At 46.4% G+C, this 22,380-nt stretch overlaps 2 long non-coding RNA genes and 1 other non-coding gene across 3 annotated transcripts in view; all 3 read right to left on the reverse strand.

Annotated features, from left to right (window-relative positions):
* Nucleotides 1–1,221: 1,221 nt before the first annotated feature.
* Nucleotides 1,222–12,340, reverse strand: LOC116560042. The gene is made up of 5 exons (XR_004272757.1): nt 12,250–12,340; nt 11,862–12,005; nt 7,899–8,007; nt 4,927–5,028; nt 1,222–2,132 (listed from the first exon to the last, which is right to left on the reverse strand). It is a non-coding gene; the product is annotated as an uncharacterized LOC116560042 (long non-coding RNA).
* A 9,039-nt stretch (nt 12,341–21,379) lies between these two features.
* Nucleotides 21,380–21,484, reverse strand: LOC116560349. Its single transcript, XR_004272931.1, has one exon. It is a non-coding gene; the product is annotated as a U6 spliceosomal RNA (small nuclear RNA).
* A 352-nt stretch (nt 21,485–21,836) lies between these two features.
* Nucleotides 21,837–22,380, reverse strand: part of LOC116560041 — a 10,243-nt gene continuing 9,699 nt past the window's right edge. The window contains exon 3 of the long non-coding RNA XR_004272756.1: nt 21,837–21,939. This is a non-coding gene — a long non-coding RNA (uncharacterized LOC116560041). The remainder of the gene's footprint in view (nt 21,940–22,380) is intronic.

A 22,380-nucleotide genomic window follows, 5' to 3' on the forward strand; every position in this document is an offset into this window, starting at 1 on the left:
TTTCTTTCTTTCTTTTCTTTCTTTCTTTCTTTCTTTTTCTTTCTTTCTTTCTTTTTTCTTTCTTTCTTTTCCTTCTTTCTTTCTTTTCTCTTCTTTCTCTTCCTTCCTTCCTCTTTCTTTTTCTCTCTCTCTCTTTCTCTCCTCTCCTCTCTTTCTCTCCCCTCCCCTCCCTTTTCTTCTCCTTTCCTTTTCCTCTTCCATTTCCCCTTCCATTTCCCCTTCCCCTTCCCCTTCCCTGAAGAAGTCTCACTCTTGTTGCCCAGGCTGGAGTGCAGTGGCACAATCTCTGCTCACTGCAACCTCCGCCTCCTGGGTTGGAGCTATTATCTTCCCTCGGCCTCCCAAGTAACTGGGATTAAAGGTGTCCACCACCACGTCTGGCGAACTTTTGTATTTTTTTAAGTAGACATGGGGGTTTCACTATGTTGGCCAGGCTGGTCTCGAACTCCTGACCTGAAATGATCAGCTATCCTTGACCTCCCAAAGTGCTGGGATTACAGCCATGAGCCACCATGCCCATCCCACATGGTTTTAATTTAGATTTTATGAACTCCACCATGCCCATCCCCCATGGAATTCATAAAATCTAATCACTGCAGGCAGGGCCTGAGCCGCAGGTGAAGGCTGCCTTCTGGGAAGCAGTGGTGACCTCTTTCTTTTGGCTCTTCTCAAATTGCTGTAGATTTTATTTGTTTGTCTGTTTTGTAATCTTTTTTGCCTGGGAGCATAAATTCAAGTTTCCCTGAGTATACACCCCCTTGATTTTAAATACCTGCTTATATGAATATTCTCACATTTTCATGATTAAGAAAGTTTTCTGAATCCTATCTTCTGTTTTCACTTTACAAGGCGTTTCTTACCTTACCCAGACATCACTCCAGGGGTTTCAGTATATTGGCACACTGGGGCATAACTTTGGCTCTGGGCTGTCCCGTGCATGGTAGGATGCTCAGCAGCATCCTTGGCCTTTACCCACCAGACGCCAACAGCATTCCCCTCCCCATATGAAGGCACGGACACGGTTCACTGCAGCCTTGACCTCCTGGGTTCAAGTGACCCTTCTGCCTTGGCTTCCTTGTAGCTGGGACCACAGGTGCATGCCACCACACTCAGCTATTTTTTTTTTTTAATTTTAATTTTTTGTAGAGACAGGGTCCCACTATGTTGCCCAGGCTGGTCTCAGACTTCTGGGGCTCAAGCCAGTTAATTTTTTCAAAAATTACTTACCTTTTTAAATTTTCTTTTTCTCTTTAAGTTTAAGTAAGGTCAACTTTTCTCTTTTAAGTAAGGTCAACTAATTTTTTGATCGTTTGTATGTAGAGATGGCGTCTCACTTTGTCGCCCAGGTTGGTCCGGAACTCCTGGCTCAAGCAGTCCTTCTGCCTCAGCCTCCCAAAGGACTGGGATTACATGTGTGAGCCTCCACGCCAGGCTTTCCCAACTTCCGTTTTAATAATCAAATATGTCTGCAGACATTGTCAAGTGTTTTTTAGGAAGCAATCTCCCCACCTTGAAAAATACTGCTGCAGCCTTAGAGCAAAAGAAGGAAAAACAGAAACACCTCATAGTCTACTAGCTAATATCCAAACAGGAAGAACAATTAGACTGAAGTATGCTTCTGTTTCACTTTCCATTCCAGACCCAAGTACTTGTTTATTTAACCAAGAAGCTCTAACTTACTAGTTTAAGGAAGATTTGAGAATAGAGGTAGAAGCCAAAGGGTAATGAATAAATTTGTTAATTCCTCTTTCCAACCAGTGACCTTGGTTGATACTTCTTAGCAGTCACATACCTCAAGTACTGTTTATCTTTCTACCTTTGACCTTTCTACCGTATTTCGTGTATTTTGTGAGTCAATGCCTTGTTTTCCATTAAATGTCTTAAATTTAACTTTATAAAGTTGAAACTTTTTAAATATGTGACAAATTTATATCCAAGCCTTGATTAATTTCTGAATCAAAAGTTCTGTTTCCTTTTCAGTGTTTCTCAGAATGTGCAGTCAGCTTTAGAGCTGGCCACTGGCTTTGGATGAGAACGTGGACGAGGAGCATGAAAGAGTGTCTCCTGTCGTCCTTCTTGAGACCCAACTCATTCTTCTTTGCAGAGGGAAGAATAGAACAGAATTTCCCAGCCTAGAGCATAAACATGCTGTCAGGTGCCTGGAAATCCTGTTTGGCTATCAAAGACAGGTTCACTTGTCTGCTCCTCTATGAGGTTCCTGAACCTAAGCAAAACAAGTCTGTCTCATCTTTTCTTTCTGACAATGTTTCAAAACTGCCTGACATCATGTTGAAGTGGGGACACACGTCCCCCTTTAACCTGGCCCCTCCATTTGGCTGTGAGCACCTTATGGGAATTAACTTTTTTATATGTACCCTGGAATCCCCAGTGCCCACGATGGCAGCTGGCACATACTAACTGTTAAATAAATGTGTTTTGTTTGGATTGGTTAAATCGTTGAACCTTTTCCTCCCAAACCTTACGACTGCTTTAGAAGTATTTATTGTTTCTTCCTTTTGGAGTTCATGTCTTTGGAATATTCCTTCCACACCCAGAGATCAGCATTGCTGTGTTACATTCAGCGAAAGATGAATTGCCTCACCATGATCATGATCATTGTCATCATCATCAGCATCATATTAATAAGTATCTCTTATGTGCCAGACACTTTACACATAATATATTTTGCAATTACATTGCAAAGCAGGCATTCGTATGCCCACTTCTCAGATGAGTTAGAAGCTGAAGCTCAGAGAGGTTGAGTAACTTACCCAAGGTCACCAAACAATAAGCAAACTAGAATATAAAATCAGATCTCTAATTTCTAAAGATCTGCCCTTTCCACTGTGTCATTCCAGTATGTCAGACAGGGGAGTCTCAGGGGAAGCTCCAATGTAGAGTAAAAGCTTCGGTCAAAGACATTTTTATTTTCTTCCGTGACAGGCATGCAAACCCCCAGTGGTTGCTTAGATTTCCCCTGTTAGGGTTGGATGGACACGCCTGGAAAATTAGTGTGTTTGCAGTGATGCAGGGACCCCTTAGAAGGGTTGCCTGGTGTAGTAAGAATTCTCTGGCATGGTCCCACCTCATTTCCTCCTGTCCGGTAGGTCATACCTCTGGGATTGTGCAAGGAAGGGAACATCTGAGGCAAAGCCAGCAGGAGAATGTGGAGTGGGGCAAGCCCGGAGAACATCAAAGCTCTAACAGACCTTTCTCATGCTGACTGCTGAGTGACCTCTTGAGCAATTCCTTTTGTAGCTTTTCCCCACTCTTTTGCTCTCAGTGTGCATTGGATAGAGTGACTAAGACAATTTTGAGAAGCGAGCACTACTAATAGTTACACTGGGATGTCAGATGCCAACTAGAACTTTCCTGGGGAGACCGGATGTATAGTCTCCCTATTTTGGAAGTTCTGTTTTCATGACGTCTCAGAAACCCAGAGTGCAAACGTCTCTGAGACCCTTTGGGTTCTTGTTTGTTTATTTTGTTTTGAGACGGAGTCTCACTTGGTTGCCCAGGCTGGAATATGGTGGCACAGTTTCAGTTCACCGCAACCTCCACCTCCGGGGTTCAAGCAATTCTCATGCTTCAGCCTTTGGAGTATGGGATTACAGGCATGTGCCACCAGGCCCAGTTAACTTTTGTATTTTTAGTAGAGATGGGGTTTTGCCATGTTGGCCAGGCTGGTCTTAAACTCCTGACCTTAAGCAATCTGCCTGCCTCGGCCTCCCAAAGTGTGGGGATTACAGGCATAAGCCACCACAGCCAGCCCACTGAGACCCTTTGAACAGGCTGGGAGGCCTCACAAGGCAGTACAAATTGATGGGGCCTTTCCCAAGCTGGATAGCGTTGGATAAGCCATGCAATCTCTCTGCATTCAGTTTCCTCATCTATAAAATGGGTACAGTGGTATATATCTCAGGGGCTCACATGGAACAAATGAAATATAATATATACCATGTCTAGTATATAGCAGTCACTTTCTTAGCTGGACTGGGGACCCCAGCAGCTACTGGTGGTGATGAGGATCGCTGGATATTGGTCCAGGTTCAGGAAAACCCTGGAAACCCTGAGAGATGCTTTAAGTTTTTGATTCCTATGATTTGAGGATTCTTGGCTCACTCTCAGTTAATTAACATGGACCCTACTCATTCTGACTGGCCAAGGAGTATCTACCCACTAGATGTCAATAAGCAGCAGGGGGAGAGGTGGGAAGAAGAGAAGGAAGGGCTTTGACATGTGCTTCCTGGACTGCCCTGGAGATGGGTGGTGGTGGAGAAAGCCTGACGTAGTCCAGCCATGGCAACCTGGGAGAATATGTGAGCTAATCTTAGTTGCTGTGTTTGCAATTTCCAGCCAAACTGAGCCAGCCAAAAAGGAACTGCAGGAAAGAGCTAGCACCTTACGTTCAGGGCTGGAAAAGCCCTCAATTTTTACTCGTTTTTTTTGTGGGGTAGTGGGCTGGCAATAGACTTTCAACCTCCTGACTGGACAATGATTCTTTGGACATCCAAGTTTAGGGAGCATTTTCCAAGACTTATCAGAGTTTAGGAGGACATGCTTGGTGCAAGGCCCCCTCTTAAAGTGGCCTCCACCTTAGGGTTCCTTGTCCTCAGGGAAGGGGACAAAGTGGCCTGCCTGCCTACGATTCACTAGGTTTGCTCAGAAGGCAAGACTGTTGAGCCCTGTGCTTACTTGCTCAGTCTTGATTAGTTATGCTGGAACAGCTAGAACACAGGCAATGTGACGTCTGTTCCCTGAGACCTCGCTGGGAACACCAAGTAAGTAATAGGCAGGCCTTCCAAAGGGGCAAGAATACAACTGGCCTTACAGGCCTCCCGTGAGGTTAGCACATAGCTGGGGCTGGGCTGGTGCCAGGCAGGGAGATTGTCAGGCAAAGCAGTGCATTCTCATCTTCTCCCCTACCTTTGAGACTCTTCCCGACTCTTCCGAGGCCTGCAGTTGTTTTCAGCCCTCTACCCTTCTCTTTGCCATTCCAGTGGGAGGAGCAGCTGATGTGCTGAAATACTAGAAGGCACATGGCTGGGTGCTATTTCTGGCCTGGACTGAACTCAGAAGTCCTAGAAAGAATGTTTCTGACACTGTTTGCCTTCCGAGAATCCGTGAAGCCCAGGGACAAACACTGCCTGGCTCTGTACTCACTCAGCCCAATGGGCTTGCCAACCATGACAACCAGAGGGGCTGGAGCAGGAGGGCAATGAAGACGGTGACACTGCATGGAAAAAGCCCCCGGTGGCTGGCTCAGAGCACACTGCACCCTTGGCCACTTCTTTGATTCATTCATGCATTTATTAAGCAGTTGTACCCATCAGAGATTCTTCTAGGTGCTTGATACATAGAACGAAACAAACAATATTTCTGCTTTCAAGGATTTTATGTTCTAGCAAGGGGAAGGCAGATAGTAAAAAACAAGCGTAACAAATAAGTAAAATTTTGTTTGTTTGTTTGTTTTTTGAGACAGTGTCGCTCGGTTGCCCAGGCTATAGTAGAGGGGCGCGATCTTGGCTCATCACAACCTCCGCCTCCCGGGTTCAAGTGATTCTCCTGCCTCAGCCTTCCAGGTAGCTGGGATCACAGGCACATGGCACTGCACCTGGCTAATTTTTGTATTTTTAGTAGAGATGGGGTTTTACCATGTTGGCCAGGCTGGTCTCGAACACCTGACCTCGAGTGATCCGCCCACCTCAGCATCCCAAAGTGCTGGGATTACAGGCATGACCCACCACACCCAGCTTAAAATGTTTAATATGTTAAAAGGCATTAAATGTTAAGGGAACAAGAGAAAGCAGAATAGAATAAAGTAAAGGGAATCTGTGCTGGATGGGGAGATGGAGTCTCACTCTGTTGTCCAGGTTGACGTCATTGACCTAGAGATCTGCAAAGATGTGAAGGAAGTGGTTAACTTAGCCAGGCTCAAGCTAGGGGAAGAGTGATCAGGGCAGGGGAAACTGCTAAAGCAAAGGCTCAGAGATGGGAAGATGTGTGCTACATCAAGGAACAGCACAGAAGCCAGTGTAGCTACAGCAGAGGGAGCAAAGAGAAGAAAAGTAGGAGGGGCTTCAGAGAGGTGATGGGCACTGAGGAAATTGCTGATCCTACGGTCCCCCGTAAGTCCTTTGTAAGGACGTTGGCTTCTACTTTGAGTGAAATGGGGATTCATTTCAAGATTTTTGAACGGAGAAGCGGCATGATCTGACATTTTTGGAAAGAATCACTCTGGAAAGATGGCAACGGCAGTGTTAGCCTAGTTTTTAGATATTTCTGAATCCTCACATAAAAACAGAAATTAGAATGAGAACCAAGGCTGGGATCCATGGCTCACACCAGCAATCCCAGCACTTTTGGAGGCCATGGGAGAAGGATCACTTGAGCCCAGGATCTCAAGACAAGCCAGGGCAATATGGTGAAGGCTCATCTCTACAAAAAATACAGTAAGTGTGGTGGCATATGCCTGTAGTCCCAACTACTTGGGAGGTTGAGGCAGGAGGACTGCTTGAGCCTGGGAGGTCAAGGCTTCAGTGAATCAAGAAGGTGCCACTGTGTGCCCCCACACCGCAAAAATATAAAAAATAAAAAATAGAATGAGAATGAAAACCCTTGGACAACATTTAGCACAAAACTAGGTGATGAAGTATTTTTATGAACCCCAAAATAGAAGTGAATAGAAACAGATCACTTACAGTCACAAGACCTGGACAGGTGTCAGCATCAAGGCAGAGAAAAGGGACAGGGTATTTGGTGGGCCTGAGAACAGGAGAGTCACAAAATAGCCAATGGTTATTGTATGGAAAGCACAGGAGGCCAGGAGTTGAAGACAAGCCTGGCCATCATGGTGAAACCCCATCTTAAAACAAAACAAAACAGAAAATAGGCTGGGCGCGGTGGCTCACGCCTGTAATCCCAGCACTTTGTGAGGCCAAGGCGGGTGGATCACCAGAGGTCAGGAGTTTGAGATCAGCCTGGCCAACATGGTGAAACCCTGTCTCTACTAAAAGTACAAAAAAAAATCCGGGGGTGATGGTGCACATCTGTAGTCCCAGCTACTCAAGAGGCTAAGAATCCCTTGAACTGGGAGGTGGAGGTTGCAGCGAGCTGAGATCACGCCATTGCACTCCAGCCTGGGTGACAGAGTGAGCCTCCACCTAAAAACAAACAAACAAAACCACCACCAACAAAAACCCCAGAAATTTATTCCCCTGCAGGCCTGGAGACTAGAAATCTGGAATGCAAAATCAAGGTGTTGGCAAGGTTGTCCCCTCTGGAAGCGCTAAAGAAGAATCTGTTTCACGGCCTCCTCCTAGCTCCTGGAGGTGGTTGGCAATGCTTGGCTTTGGCTTGTAGATTTATCACCCTAATCACTTCCTCCATTGTTACGTGACAAATGCCCTTTTCCTTTTTTCTGAGGTGGACTCTCGCTCTGTCGCCCAGGCTGGAGTGCAGTGGCACAATCTTGGCTCACTGCCACCTCTGCCTTCCGGGTTCAAGCGATTCTCCAGCCTCAGCTACCTGAGTAGCTGGGATTACAGGAGCATGCCTCCATGCCCAGCTAATTTTTAGTAGAGACAGGGTTTTGCCACATTGGCCAGACTGTTCTGGAACGCCAGACCTCAGGTGGTCCGCCCACCTCCACCTCTCAAAGTGCTGGGATTACAGACATAAACCACTGTGTCCAGCCCCACTTCTTATAAGAACACCAGTCATATTGGATTTAGGGCCCACCTGAATCCAATAGACCTTTTCTTAATTTCATTACATCTGCAAAGACCCTATTTCAAATAAAATCAGTCACAGGCTCCAGGTGGGCAGAAGTCTTGGGAAATCCTATCCAATTTAGTACCAACTGCTAAGGCCAGGTCACAAGAATGAAAGAATCTCACCCAGCTCACCTGGTCTGGGCGGCATTCCATGACCCAGATTGTGCCCACCATCCTGGTTTACCTATCCTGCGTCTCATTTTCTTAAGCCCTCCTTTCCCACTAGTTTTATCTGTTAGATGATATCAAACCCATTAATGTTGATGATGGTTGAACAGGAGCTGTTTAGACATGGTCCACTTACACTTTTACAAAGGTATTTTAAGCCATGACTGAGAGAAGGAAATCACGAAGCATTATCTGTCACTCGGCAGACATGGGGGACCTCGCCGTTATGCAGGAAGCCCAATGCGCTGCCAAAAAAGAAGCCTCTCTCAGTTCTCACCCTAGGAATGAGGTCCTGATGATCACTTGCTCTAGTTGGATCTTACCCAAACCTCTCTCGGTTTCTCTTAGCCTCTGGAGGTTGAGCTCAGTTCCCTGAGAGCTTGCAGTCATCACATTCTAGACACTGAACACTGAGAAATCAGCCCAGGGGAAAGGGGAAAGGGTCATGGAGTCCAACTTCTGGAGGATTTTTCAGGATAGAGGCTCTGAGTCCTAAGGTTTGAATCAGCTTATTAACACAGCAGATCTCGTCACTCCCACTCAAGGCCAGTCTGGGCCCAGGGTTCAAAGTCGTGGACTTTGTGTGAGGAGGACTCATTGCCCTCCATAATTTCTGTATCATGCCTCAGAGAAAAGAGAGCAAAAGTATCTGGGCATCTGGTGATGAAAAATGGCCTGTATTTTCTGTCTTCTTCTTCTTCTTTTTTTTTTTTTTGAGACAGAATCTTGCTCTGTCGCCCAGGTTGGAGTGCAGTGGTGTGATCTTGGCTTACTGCAACCTCCACCTCCCAGGTTCCAGTGATTCTCCTGCCCCAGCGTCACAAGTAGCTGGGATTACAGGTGCATGCCACCATGCCCGCATAATTGTTTGTATTTTTAGTAGAGATGGTGTTTCGCCATGTTGGCCAGGCTGGTCTCAAACTCCTGGCCTCAGGTGGTTTGCTCACCTCGGCCTCCCAAAGTGTTGAGATGAGATTACAGGTGTGAGCCACCATACTCAGCCTGTATTTTCTCCACTCCCTCTTTGGCATTAGCCTTAGTTTTCTCAGCCCCACTGTGCATGGAGCTTGGCTCCTCAGCACCCACCTGACAGACCCTCCTGTCAATGGGCAAGAAGGCATGACAAGCCAGGGAGCCCTGAGCTGGGAGTAGAGAATGCCTTCATTCTAGCTCCAACCTTACACTAAGCAAACAATCTATTTTCAGTCCCCAAAAGTCATCTTTAGCCTCTGTGAAAAAAAAAAAAAAAAAAAAAAAAAGGATGTTAGAATATTTGTCCCCTAGGGGTGACCTATTTGTGTCACAAGATTTTCAGTGATGGCTTCTTCTCTTCCTGCTTTTTCCCTGATGATGCCCAAGAGGCAGGCATGGACTTATTATGGGCATACATTCTTTACATAATAGGACTTTTATTTTCAGATCCGTCGTGGCCCTCAGAGTCTTCACGATCCCTTTGAAATTGTATGAGCATTTGAAAAACATCTTTTTTCTCCCTTGGATAGTTTGGCTATAGCTTTAATTAGATTCAAATTCTTTTTGCGTTGGTGAGACCAAAAAAAGTCAATAAAAACAACACTGTTCTTTTATTATCCCTACAAGATAAAACATAATCTCCTGTTCACTTTCTGCTATCTGTCTCACAATTTTGTTTACAAATAATTTTAACATTTCCAACTGTTAACATAACCCAGCCAGGCATGGTGGTGTGCACCTAGCGTCTCAGCTCCTCAGGAGGCTGAGGCAGGAGGATCACTGGAGCCCGAGAGGTCAAGGCGGCTATAATAAGCCATGATAGCACCACTGCACTCCAGCCTGGGCGACAGAGCAAGACCCTGTCTCAAAAACAAAAACAAGCACACAAACAAAACCCCAAATATGCTTACAAGTATTTGTCCAGGGCTTTTGAGTATCCAAAGATCTCAATCTCCTTTAGATTTCAGAAACCCTGTGAAGTTACATGCTACGGTCACCCTGTTTCCCAGAGGGGAAAACAAGTTCAAGAAGGCAGGTAGGGCCGGGTGCAGTGGCTCATGCCTGTAATTCCAGCATTTTGGGAAGCTGAGGTGGGTAGATCACTTGATGTCAAGAGTTCAAGACCAGCCTGATCAACATAGCGAACCCCATCTCTACTAAAAATGTAAAAATCAGCTAAGTGTGGTGGTGTGCACCTGTAGTCTCAGCTACTCAGGAGACTGAGGCAGAAGAATTGCTTGAACCTGGGAGGCAGAGGTCGCAGAGAAGATTGTGCCACTCCACTCCAGAGTGAGACTCTGTCTCAAAGAAAGAAAAGGATGACCCAGGGTGATTTAAAATTCTGACTCGAGTCTCTCTCTCTAAAGTAGAGGGTACTTCTCACTCTGCGCAGAGCAGAACTAGCACAAAAACCTGTCACTTCCTTTGTACCAAGAAGCTGAGAAATTGTATGCACATTAAAAAATACATCCACGAAAGCAACAGTTTTTGGATGGTAAAGGGGGCTTATTTTATTTGTAGACAACTTTGGGCCATCTTATTGAAGTATCACACAATACTTCAATAAGTTGTATTGAAGTATTGAGTTGGGGGGTGCGGGGGATGCTTTCTTGGAAGTGATTGAAAAGCTAAGAAAGAAAAAAAAGAAGGATGCCCCCTTTCCACCAAATCCCAAGAGAGTCTCCTATGGGCCCGTCTCCTTGTTTTCATCTGTGAAGGCCATGTCTGAAAGGAGCTTGGCAGTGAAGTTCAAACGTCTGCCCACTCACAGTTTTCTAGCCCACAGACTGTTTCCCTGCCCAGCAAACGTCATTCCAATGTCACTGCGATTGCTATCCCTGTGGCAGTAACAATACCCTGAAGACAAATCTGAGTCCGGGAGTCCAGGTTTTTACTAAGTCTCTTACTCATGTGCCACTCGAGTTTCTTTCTACTTGGCTATTTAACATTCCCAAGCCTTGAGGACAGGGTGCATGAGAATTGTGCAATACTGATTCAAAGCTAATGTTCTGTGTTGTTCTCTTTAATCTGCATCTGTAATCTCTCGGGGCTCTGCCATGTCAGGTACCCTCTCACAGTCTCCTGAGTCCACAGCGACTTCCTGGCACAGAGAGACACAGCTTCAGCGTCCTCAAAACCGCCTCCTATCCCCCTCTAGGGCCCCCAGACTCACCCCTTTCCTCCCTGCTCCTGTTGCCTGAGCCTGATGTACAAACACGTGGGATCCATCTTATGTAAGCTTCCTGGTCGCTGAGCTGCGTGACTCAGCGCCGAGATGGTCCCCGACTTTCCCAGCCTCGGGCAGCGTGCTAGCCCTCACCAGGTCAGTGGCAAACTGGAATGAAAAACTAGGCCTGCTAATGGAGTCCAGCTGAGTGGTCCTCGTTTCCCAGTGGAGTCTGGTGAGCCCAGCAAGCCCATGGGAGCTGCCTCGGAGCCGTCGTAAACTGACCCATGGGTGGAATTCTCCATCTCCCTTGCTCATTTCCTTTTACTGCCCCTTCTCAACTGTGGCTGAGGATCACAGGAGGTTGACATTCAGCAACTCTTTCCTCTGGGGCTGCCACCTTCTGGGTCCCTGTTATGGACTGAATGTTTGTGTCCCCCTCCAAATTCGTATGTATGTGATGGTGTTGGATGGCGGGACCTTTGGGAGGTGATTAGGTTTAGATCAGGTTACGAAGGTGAGGCCCCGTGATGGGGTTAGTGCCCTTGATGAGGATAAAAGACACAGCCGCAGAGGAAGATGTCTAGTGTGACAAGGCAGCCATCTGCAAGTCAGGAAGAGGGCCCTCACCGGAACCTGACCATGCTGGCCCCCGATCTTGGACTTCTCACCTCCAGAACTGTGGGAAATAAAAGTCTGTTGTTCAAGCTGCCCAGCCCATATTTGGTTGTACAGCCGGAGCAGACGACTAAGACAGCCCCACTGACCCAAGTCCTCACCTCTGGGCTCTGGCGAGGCTCAGGCAGGAAGGGATGCTGGTGTAAGAGGATATGCTCATAGGTTTCAGCTCAATGTGAATACAGATTCTGTCTCCTCGGCTTGAGGTTCCCATCACAGAGTAGGAAATCCATGGGTTGGGAACACTGTCTATAGAGAGGACAGACTGGCTGATTCTGGTCTCTTGCTGTCTCTCAGTTCCCTCCCCTGCAGGTAAGTGATTGTTTTTCCTTTCCCTTGCAGGACAGGGACAGGTGCTAGCATCCTCCTGACTATGGGACTAGGAGCTAGAAAGCCCCAGATTCTAGCACAGGTTTTGCCACTAACCAGGCACGCAGGGTTAGGCAGCTCGCTCTTTCTCTCTGTGCCTCAGGGACTCATCTGACTCACCTGCTTTAGAATTGCTGCTTGTTCCATTTATTAATGGAACCGGCTTTTCCCGGTGGTGGGGTATGATGCTAAACAAGATGGCGGTAATTCCTGCCCTCATGGAGCCCGCGTTCCAGAGCGGGGGGACAGTCAACGAGGAAACAGGTAAGTAACATAACCACCAACTATGCTGCATGCTCTGGGGGAGATAAGCAGAATGATGAAACAGATTAACTTGGAGGAGGTGATATTTATTTAAAAGACTTCTTAGGCTGGGCACAGTGGCTCATGCCTGTAATCCCAGCACTTTGGGAGGCCGAGGCAGGTGGATCACTTGAGGTCAGGAGTTTAAGACCAGCCTAACCAACATGGTGAAACTCTGCCTCTACTAAAAATACAAAAATTAGCTTGGCGTGGTGGCGGGCGCCTGTAATCCCAGCTACTCGGGAGGTTGAGGCAGGAGAATCGCTTGAACCTGGGAGGCGGAGGTTGCAGTGAGCAGAGATTGTGTCACTGCACTCCAGCCTGGGCAACAGAGTGAGAGAAACTTTCCAGGCCGAATTATGAGCTAATAGAAGCAAAAATACTTGAAAAAGTATAGAGTGTAACACAGATAGCAAGCTTCATCTAAGTAAAAGTGCCTTCATTCTCTTCAGCTTTGCCTCATTCTTTGATTAGAGCTTAGAATTGGCACAGCTGCCTAGCACCTGGAAAGCAGCGTTAGGGACCATCAAGTCACACAAGAGGCCAACGCTAAGGGTCTTGATGAGCGGCTGTGGTGGAAAGGTGGGTGGACTATGTGTTCTGTTCTCCGAGGACCTGACGATCCAATCTATGCAGAGAAACACTTTACCTCCCACGGTCTCGCGTCCCCGCATGCTTCAGCCCTTTGTTAATCCTTCTTTCAACATTCAACTGCCATTTATGGAGCACCTGCTAAGAGATAGGGAGCCTCCCCTCCTCTGAGCAGGAACTTAGGAAGTGATACCGTCCTCCGCGTGTCACAGGCCCGGCAGAGGCCACTCCCCCATCTTGTTCAAATTTGGGCCCATGTTGGCTGTGGTCCACTTCGCTTGCTGTTTTGCTCTCCAGCTAGATCTCTTTGGGGAGCTAGAGGATTCATCTGGGGATCACAATGTTTAGCACACGTTTTCTCTCTGGAAAAATGTCTAGAGGCGCGTGGAGTGGACACGCAGCAAATCTCCCTCAGGGAATCCCAGTAGCAAACTTCACGGACTGACCAGCTGGGGAAATCAGCAAGGTTGGGCCAGTGCTGATCTCTGGGCACCTCTTCTTAGGGCCGAGGGCACTGCACAGAGGCCACAGTATCAGGGTTTCCACCTGCTAAGCATGGAGCCTGATCTGCGGTTCTACATCTGAGTTGTGATGCCCCTTCGGCTCTGACATAGCTGTGCGACTTTAAGGGGACAGTGGCTTCCTTTCTTTTCTTCCTTTCTTTCTTTTTGAGACTGAATTTTGTTCTGTCTCCCAGGCTAGATACGGTGGAGAGATCTCGGCTCACTGCAACCTCCACCTCCTGGGTTCAAGCGATTCTTCTGCCTCAGCCTCCCGAGTAGCTTGGATTACAGGCACCTGCCCCTACACCTGGCTAATTTTTGTATTTCTGTAGAGATGGGGTTTCACTATGTTGGCCAGGCTGGTCTTGAACTTCAGACTTCAGGCGATCCGCCTGCCTTGGCCTCCCAAAGTGCTGGGATTACAGTCGTGAGCCACCGCACCAGGCCAGGACAGTGGCTTTCAAACTTCAGTGGGCATCAGAATTTCTTAAGAGCTTGTGAAAATGCAGATTCTTGAACCTGCTGAACGAATAGCTCATTGGATGGGCTGTGTGAGAATCTGCATCTTCCAGACTAATTTTCTCTCTGTCCTCTCTCTCATCCTCCAATACCCTTGAGCCTTTGCCCTCTCAGGGGCTTTGACATTGCTGTCATTCCTGTCTGAATGCTTTCTTTCCGGCTCCTTAAAAGGATGCCTCATTCTGCTTTTTCAGGTCTCAGCTCAGATGTCACCTCCTCTGAGAAGCTCTTCTGGACTTCTTTATTTAAATTGTTCTTCCTCATTCCTTTTTTTCTACCACCCCAACTTGAATGATCTCATTGATGTGTTTGTTTATTGTTTAGTTCCTTTGGTTAAGGACCTCATCTGTCTTGAACACTACTCTAGCCCCAGTCTTTAGCAAATATTTGCAGAATGAATAAATGAAAATATGAAAGAGGATTTCTCAAGGCCAGGGGCTCTCAGGCTTTAACATGCAACAGAATTACCTGGAATGCTTTTAAAAACAAGGTTGCTCAATCTTTGTTCACAGAGTTTCAGATTCTTATTATCTGGGAGTAGGGAAGTGCTAACAAGTTTCCAGGTGCCGCTGATGCTTCTTGTCCCGGAATTGCACTTTGAGAGCCACAGAATAAAATTGAAACCCCATCTGTATCCCATTAAAGCCTATCCGCTGGTGAGCGGTAGAGAGGAGCCCGAGAGGAGGAAGTTCAAATCAGTTGGTCCTAAAGGTACTTCGAAAAAGTACGGGCTCCAGGACAATGCTAAGGTCTCTGTCCTCTTGAAGATCTTGGGTTTCTGATATAAAAGACTGTTTTTCTACCCCTCATCCCTTTTTTTGTAGAGATGAGGCCTCATTATGTTGCCCAGACTGGTCTCAAACTCCTGGCCTCAAGCAATCCTGCCTAGGCCTTCTAATATGTTGAGATTTTAGGAATGAGTCACCACATCCAGCCCAAAGGCTGCTTTTCTGATGAGGAAACTGTAGTGAACAAGTAAGTTTATTCTTCCTCAGCTACCAGAATAAGAAAAGCTTAGAAAATGGTTCTGGCCAGGTGTGGTGGTTCATGCCTGTAATCCCAGCACTTTGGGAGGCCGAGGCAGGTGGATCACAAGGTCAAGAGATTCAGACCATCATGGTCAATATGGTGAAACCCTGTCTCTACTAAAAATACAAAAAATTAGCTGGGCATGGTGGTGTGCGCCTGTAGTCCCAGCTACTCGGGACGCTGAGGCAGGAGAATTGCTTGAACCAAGGAAGTCAAGGCTTCAGGGAACCATGATTGTGCCACAGCACTCAGCTTGGGCAACAGAGTGAGTCCTTCAGAAAAAAAAAAGATTGTTAAGCTCCATCTTTTTTCTTTTTTTGAGACAAGATCTCACTCTGTCACCCAGGCTGGAGTGCAATGGCATGATCACAGATCACTACAGTCTTGACCTCCCCAGGTTTAGGTGATCCTCCCACCTCAGCCTCCGAGTAGCTGAGATTTTTTTATTTTTTGTAGAAACAGGGTTTCACCATGCTTCCCAGACTGCTCTCGATCCGCTGGACTGAAGTGCTCCACCGCCTCAGCCTTCCAAAGTGTTGGGATTACAGGTGTGAGCCCTAAACTGTTTTTTGACATAAAACCAAAGAGCATTTTTGCTCATAACACATATTCTGAGGCACATGTTTAGAGAAGCACTGCCTTTGGGGACTTTTTAAAGGGAGAAATGTTTTGTTCTGGATGGAAACTTCATGCAAACATAAAAAAACACTCTGATAGACACACACACACACACAGCCTTAATCCCCAGATCGGCAGGAAGGAAAATATCCGGAATGACTATTCCAGTTCTTGTCCCTTCCACGTGTGAAGCTGCCCTGAGGCGTGTGACATGGGATGTTGTCTCTACCTGGGTGGGGCCTGAGGCTGCTCTTTCACCGGGCAGTTAGAGTGAGTGGAGGAGGAAGCTCTGGGGGTGAGTGATAGGCAGCCAGGAAAGTGAGGGCTTGGGGAATACAGAGTGGAATTTTCCCCTGGAAATCCTTTTGAACTGAAGCGGATTTGAATGTGGCACCCATGGTCCCCTAGATCCTGGGGCTAAATGATTTTTTCTCTTCATTTTCCAGTCATAATTAACATTGATGTAGTGATCACAGGCAGTTTGGAGACACTTTGTCTGGCTGTAATGATGGAAACAAGAAGGAAACCCCTCCCCAAACCCCTCAGGAAAACTTGATTTTCTCTTTTGACAGTTGGTGGGAAGAGGGGACACTGAAACTTTCCTGCATTGGCAAGGACTGTTCTGCCTTTTCTTAAACACATTTCAGCCGGGTGTGGTGACTCATGCCTGTAATCCCAGCACTTTGGGAGGCTGAACCGGGTGGATCACCTGTGGTCAGGAGTTCAAGACCAGCCTGGTCAACATGGTGAAACCCGTCTCTACTAAAAATACAAAAATGAGCTGGGCGTGGTGGTGCACATCTGTACGCTTGGCTACTCAGGAGGCTGAGGCAGGAGAATTGCTTGAACCTGGAAGGTGGAGGTTGCAGTGGGCCGAGATTGTGACACTGAACTCCAGCCTGGGTGATAGAGTGAGACTCTGTTTCAAAATAAATAAAATAAAACGCTTTTCAGGGTCCTATATTCTTATATTCTTTTGGCAAAACGCTCATTTTGGGTAAATGAATGATGTTTTCATTAATCATCCTAGCGACACTCCAGAGATGGTTTTAGATTAGGAAACAGAGGCTGAGAAGCCAGGAAATCTTTCTGGGGCAGGAGCAGGGAAGAATGTGGTGTCTTGTTTTCTAGCTCACTGGAGACCTCTGAGCCTCCAGGCAAGTTGTCAGTGGCATCCTGCATTTCACCTGAATATCCAAGTTGGATTTGATAACCAGCTGAGGCCAGAGTCAGGGCCATGAGATAGCATGCCTCTCACACAGCCCCTTGCAATGCAGAGGAGCCTCTTTCTTCCTGTCCCAGCAGTCCTGCAACTCTAAAAAGCATGGCGTTGTGTTTTGTGTTTTAATTTTGTTGATTTCTAAAGGCTTTTCTCTCTCCATCCTTCCTTCCTTTCCTCTCTTCTTTTCTCCCAAGGAAAAAGGAAACAATAACAAAATATTATCACTTTGAGAGAGGTAACAACAGAAAGCCATCAGAATCTGCATCTGGGAGTGAAGAGAGAGCTTTCTTTCCCATGACACAGTGCACATGCCATAGAATGTTCAAACAATGAGGGACCTCAGGGATTATCCAACCCACCTGTTAGAAGAAGGTGGAGGCCCAAAGTTACGGTCTTGCACAGGACCCTTAATCATAGCTCCACCTCTTTCTACTACCTCAGGCTGAAAGGGAGAGCATTATTTGTTATGTAATTTCGCAAGTTCTGCTGGAGCTCTGATGGGGTCTCTGCCGTATGACTTGACCTGACACTTCCTGGAACAATTAAGTTGGGGTATCTTCTGGTGTGCTGAGGATCTGGCCAGCTTGCTTATATTTGTGGGCTGACTGGCTGAGTAACAATGAGATGACTTCAGCCTGCAAAGAAAGGCTGCTTATCTACCCTAAAACAGGCTTGATGTTTTTCTTTTTTGAGAAAGGGTTTTACTCCTGTTGCCCAGGCTAGGGTGTAATGGCGTAATCTGGGCTCACTGCAACCTCCACCTCCCGGGTTCAAACAATTCTCCTGCCTCAGCCTTCCGAGTAGCTGGGATTATAGGCGCCTGCCATCACGCCTGGCTAAGTTTTTGTATTTTTAGTAGAGATGGGGTTTTCACCATGTTGGCCAGGTTGGTCTCCAGCTCCTGACCTCATGTGATCTGCCCACCGTGGCCTCCCAAAGTGCTGGGATTACAGGTGGAGCCGCTGCACCTGGCCAGCTTGATACTTTTCTGAGCACTCAACTGAATTAGTTTGGAAATGTCTGAGGCTCCTACAATAGAGAAAGAGTGGAACTGAGCCAGCTGTGCCATAACACCCCTGGTGAAAACCCACCATACGCTGACATCACCGGAAGCCCCTGTATAATTCCAACTCTCAATTCTGTGTCACTTCTTTACTCCTCCTCAGGTATAAATACTAACTCTTCTGGTATCATTCTGCTCTGCCATTTAAGTTTAAATTCTGGATCCCTCTGCCAAGCTGTGAAAAATTGTCTGCTAAAGGCTGGCTGCCATGTAATTCAGGGCCCGTGGCTGCACCAACACCCACTCATCTAGTTCCTCCTTCAGGGACTTTCAGATCATTTGATACTATGGAGCCACTGATGCAGAGTATGGTAATGTCTGTTCTAGATACTTTCTTATTCTGGTAACAGGCTTTTTCTTTTTCTTTCTTTCTTTTCTTTTTTTTTGAGACTGAGTCTTTCTCTGTTGCCCAGGCTGGAGTGCAGTGGTACAATCTTGGCTCACTACAACCTCCACCTCCCAGGTTTAAGCCATTCTCAGCCTCCTGAGTAGCTGGGATGACAGGCGCACGCCACCATGCCTGGCTAATTTTTGTATTTTTAGTGGAGATGGGGGTTTCACTATGTTGGCCAGGCTGGTCTCGAACTCCTGACCTCATGATCCACCCACCTCGGCCTTTCAAACTGCTGGGATTACAAGCGTGAGCCACCACGCCCAGCTGGCTTTTTCTATTATATAAACTTTTTTTTCCTGATTGGCAATATAATCAAGTATTAATTATTTGTCAATCACATTCTTTGTTTTTGTTTTTGTTTTTTTTTTGAGACAGAGTCTCACTCTGTTGCCCAGGCTTGAGTACAATGATGTGTTCTTGGCTCACTGCAACCTCTGCCTTCCAGGCTCAAGTGATTCTCATGCCTCGGCCTCCCTAGTACTGGGACTACAGGTGTGTGCCACCATGCCTGGCTAATTTTTGTGGAGATGGGGTTTAGCCATGTTGCTGAGGCTGGTCTCGAACTCCTGGGCTCAACTCCTGCCTTGGCCTCCCAAAGTGTAAGGATTAGAGGTGTGAGCCCATGGTACCTGGCCTCACATTCTTAAAATTAATATGTGTTGACAGTAATTGGCTGCTAATTGGATCTGTGACTACATTAACAAAAATAATCTTTCATGTAGCATATATGGGTAGAGTGACAAGGAGGGCAGGAAGCAAAAAAGAAACAAGAACAGGACAGAGAGAGAGAGAGAATTCTGTACGCTAAAGGGTGTTGCTGTTGGCGTCTCTAAGATCTTGGCCAAGTCTGCAACTAATTATGTGTGTTGCTTTCTCTGGATCCTCAGTGACAATTTGAGCTATGAATAAGAGTTAGAAAGAACAGGACACTGTATTTTCCAGAGTAGAAATATAAACACATGTTTTACAGCCTCAGAGTGAAGCACCATCACTGAACTCACACTGTGGAGAATACAATTTGACACCTCCCTCAGGCACAGACACTACAAGTGGCTGCCATCAAGAACCTAACATTACTCTGAAAGTAAGGACCATCAAGTCCTAGGATTGGGAAGATCTTGGAGGCCATCTTGTCCCTTTTCTGTCTTCTAGCTCTTGAGCAATAAGAGAATCTGGAACAGTGAGGGATGGGAGGGGATGGGGTGGGGAACTCCAGCCTCTGACTTTGTCTCAAATATTCCAGAAATAAGGATGCAATCTTGGCCACCAAGATGCTAGTAACCTATTCTAGTGTTTAGTTTTATGAACCCCCAGTGCATGGATGAGGGTGATTAATATCATCAAGAGCACATCAGGTGGTGCCAGGCACTATGCCAAGCACTTACAACACATCTCACCTCATTGACTACAACAGCCCCATGAGGGCAGGCACTTCATTTTACAGATAAAGAGACCCACACATAAAAAGGTGAGTAAGTCACTCTGCTGGCAGGCTGGAGTGCTGCGGCGCGATCTTGGCTCACTGCAACATCTGCCTCCCTGGTTCAAGTGATTCTCCTGCCTCAGCCTCCTGAGTGGCTGGGATTATAGGCACATGCCACCACACTCAGCTTATTTTTGTATTTTTAGTGGAGACAGGATTTCACCATGTTGGCCAGGAGGGTCTCAGTCTCCTGACCTTGTGATCCACCTTCGTGAGCCTCCCAAAGTGCTGGGATTGCAGGTGTGAGCCACCCCACCCAGGCACATTTTACTTTCTTTAACAATCTTTTGATAAACACATTATCTTCATTTGTGGATAGTTAAATTTATCAGTGTTTTCCTTTATTATTCATTTATTAATTTTGAGAGAAGTTCTGGCTCTGTTTCCCTGTCTGAAATGCAGGGGTGTGATGTCAGTCACTCCAGCCTCCACCTCCCAGGTTCAAATAATTCTCCCACTTCAGCCTCCTGAGTAGCTGGGACTGTAGGTGTGCATCACCATGCCCAGCTAATTTTTTGTATGTTTTGTAGATAAAGGTCTTTCCACATTGCCCATGTTGGTCTTGAACTCCTGGCCTCAAGCAAATATGTTTTCCTTTATATTTACTACTTTTGTATCTTGTTTAAGAAATTTAGCTGGGCATGGTGGCTCATGCCCTATAATCCCAGCATTTTGGAAGGCTGAGGTGGGCAGATCACTTGAGGCCAGGAGTTCAACACCAGCCTGGCCAACATAGGGAAACTGTGTCTCCACTAAAAATATTTTAAAAATTAGCTGGGCATGGTGGTGCACACCTGTAATCCCAGCTGCTTGGGAGGCTGAGGCATGAGAATCAATTGCATCTGGGAGGCAGAAGTGGTAGTGAGCCAAGATCATGCCACTGCACTCCACCTGGGTGACAGAGTGAGACCCTGTAAAAAAAAATTCTTCCCTATTCTATGAATATAGACGTCTTCTCTTATGATTTCATTATGGTTTTTTTGTTTTAATTTTTGTATTTAAGTCTTTTTTGTTTTGAGATGGAGTTTTGCTCTGTCACCCAAGTTGGAGTGTGTTAGTATGATCTCAGCTCACTGCAACCTCTGCCTCCCAGGTTCAAGTGATTCTCCTACCTCAACCTCCTGAGTAGCTGGGATTACAAGCACCCGAGACCACACCTGGCTAATTATTTTTGTATTTTTAGTAAAGGCGGGGCTTCGCCATGTTGGCCAGGCTGGTCTCGAACTTCTGACCACAAGTGATCCGCCCGCCTCGGTCTCCCAAAGTGCTGGGATTACAGGCACGAGCCATCATGCCTGGCCGTAAATATGGTCTTTAATCTGCCTAGGATTTATGCTTGTGTGTAATACATTGTTGGGTCCTCCATTGTTCCAGCACTATTTATGAGTGGTCCATCTCCTTGCTGATCAACAATTAAAAAAAAAAAAAAGCTTAAAAAATATGGAATGCTGAGTTTGCAGTGAGCTATGATTGCGACATTGCACTCCAACTTGAACAACAGAGTGAGACTCTGTCTCTTACACACAAACAGAAAGAACTCTTCATGAATTGGAGTGTCCTCCTGTAAGGGGCCATGGTAACTTTCTCTGGGTAGTTCCAATTTTAGTGTATGTGCTGCTGAAGTAGGCACTAATCAACAATTTTAATATTTCTTTCTGTGACTGTTCCCACTGCTGGACTATGAGCTACTTTTATATCTATATTACTAGAGTGTAGCATGTAGGATTTGCCTCTGAGAGTGGGCTAAATAATTGTTGAACTATGTTCTTTTTTTTTTTTTTATGTTCTTTTTTTTCTTACAGTGGTGTAATCTTGGCTCACTGAAACCTCTTCCTCCTGGGTTCAAGTGATTCTTGTGCCTCAGTCTGCCGAGTAGCTAAGATTACAGGCATGTACCACCACGCTTGGCTAATTTTTGTATTTTTAGTAGGGACAGAGTTTCACCATGTTGACCAGGCAGGTCTTGAACTCCTGATCTCAGGTGATCCACCCGCCTCAGCCTGCCAACGTGCTGGTATTAGAGGTATGAGCCACTGTGCCTGGCCTGAACTATGTTCTTAATCCTGGGCACCATCTTGCAAAAATCTGTAAATATAAATTAAGTAGGGTCTTAAGCATGGGAAAATTTCTGCTCATGAAGAATTTTATCTAAAGTAGCTGTTGAATTTACTAAATGAGTTGCTGAGTCTCTTGTTATTGGAATAATAATTGTATTAGTCAGTTCTTGTGTCACTATAAAGAAATATGTGAGACTAGGCCAGGTGCAGTGGCTCACGCCTGGAATCCCAACACTTTGGGATGCTGGGAGGCGGGTGGATCACCTGAGGTCAGGAGTTCAAGACCAGCCTGACCAACATGGAGAAGCTCCATCTCTACCAAAAATACAAAAATTAGCCGGGCATGGTGGCGGGTGCCTGTAATCCCAGCTACTCAGGAGGCTGATGCAGGAGAATTGCTTAAACCCAGGAGGTAGAGGTTGCAGTGAGCCGAGATGGTGCCATTGCACTCCAGCCTGGGTGACAGAGC

Source organism: Sapajus apella, unplaced genomic scaffold (assembly GCF_009761245.1).
Source record: "Sapajus apella isolate SASKATOON/1434 unplaced genomic scaffold, GSC_monkey_1.0 scaffold25, whole genome shotgun sequence".
In the NCBI taxonomy this organism is placed as follows: domain Eukaryota; kingdom Metazoa; phylum Chordata; class Mammalia; order Primates; family Cebidae; genus Sapajus; species Sapajus apella.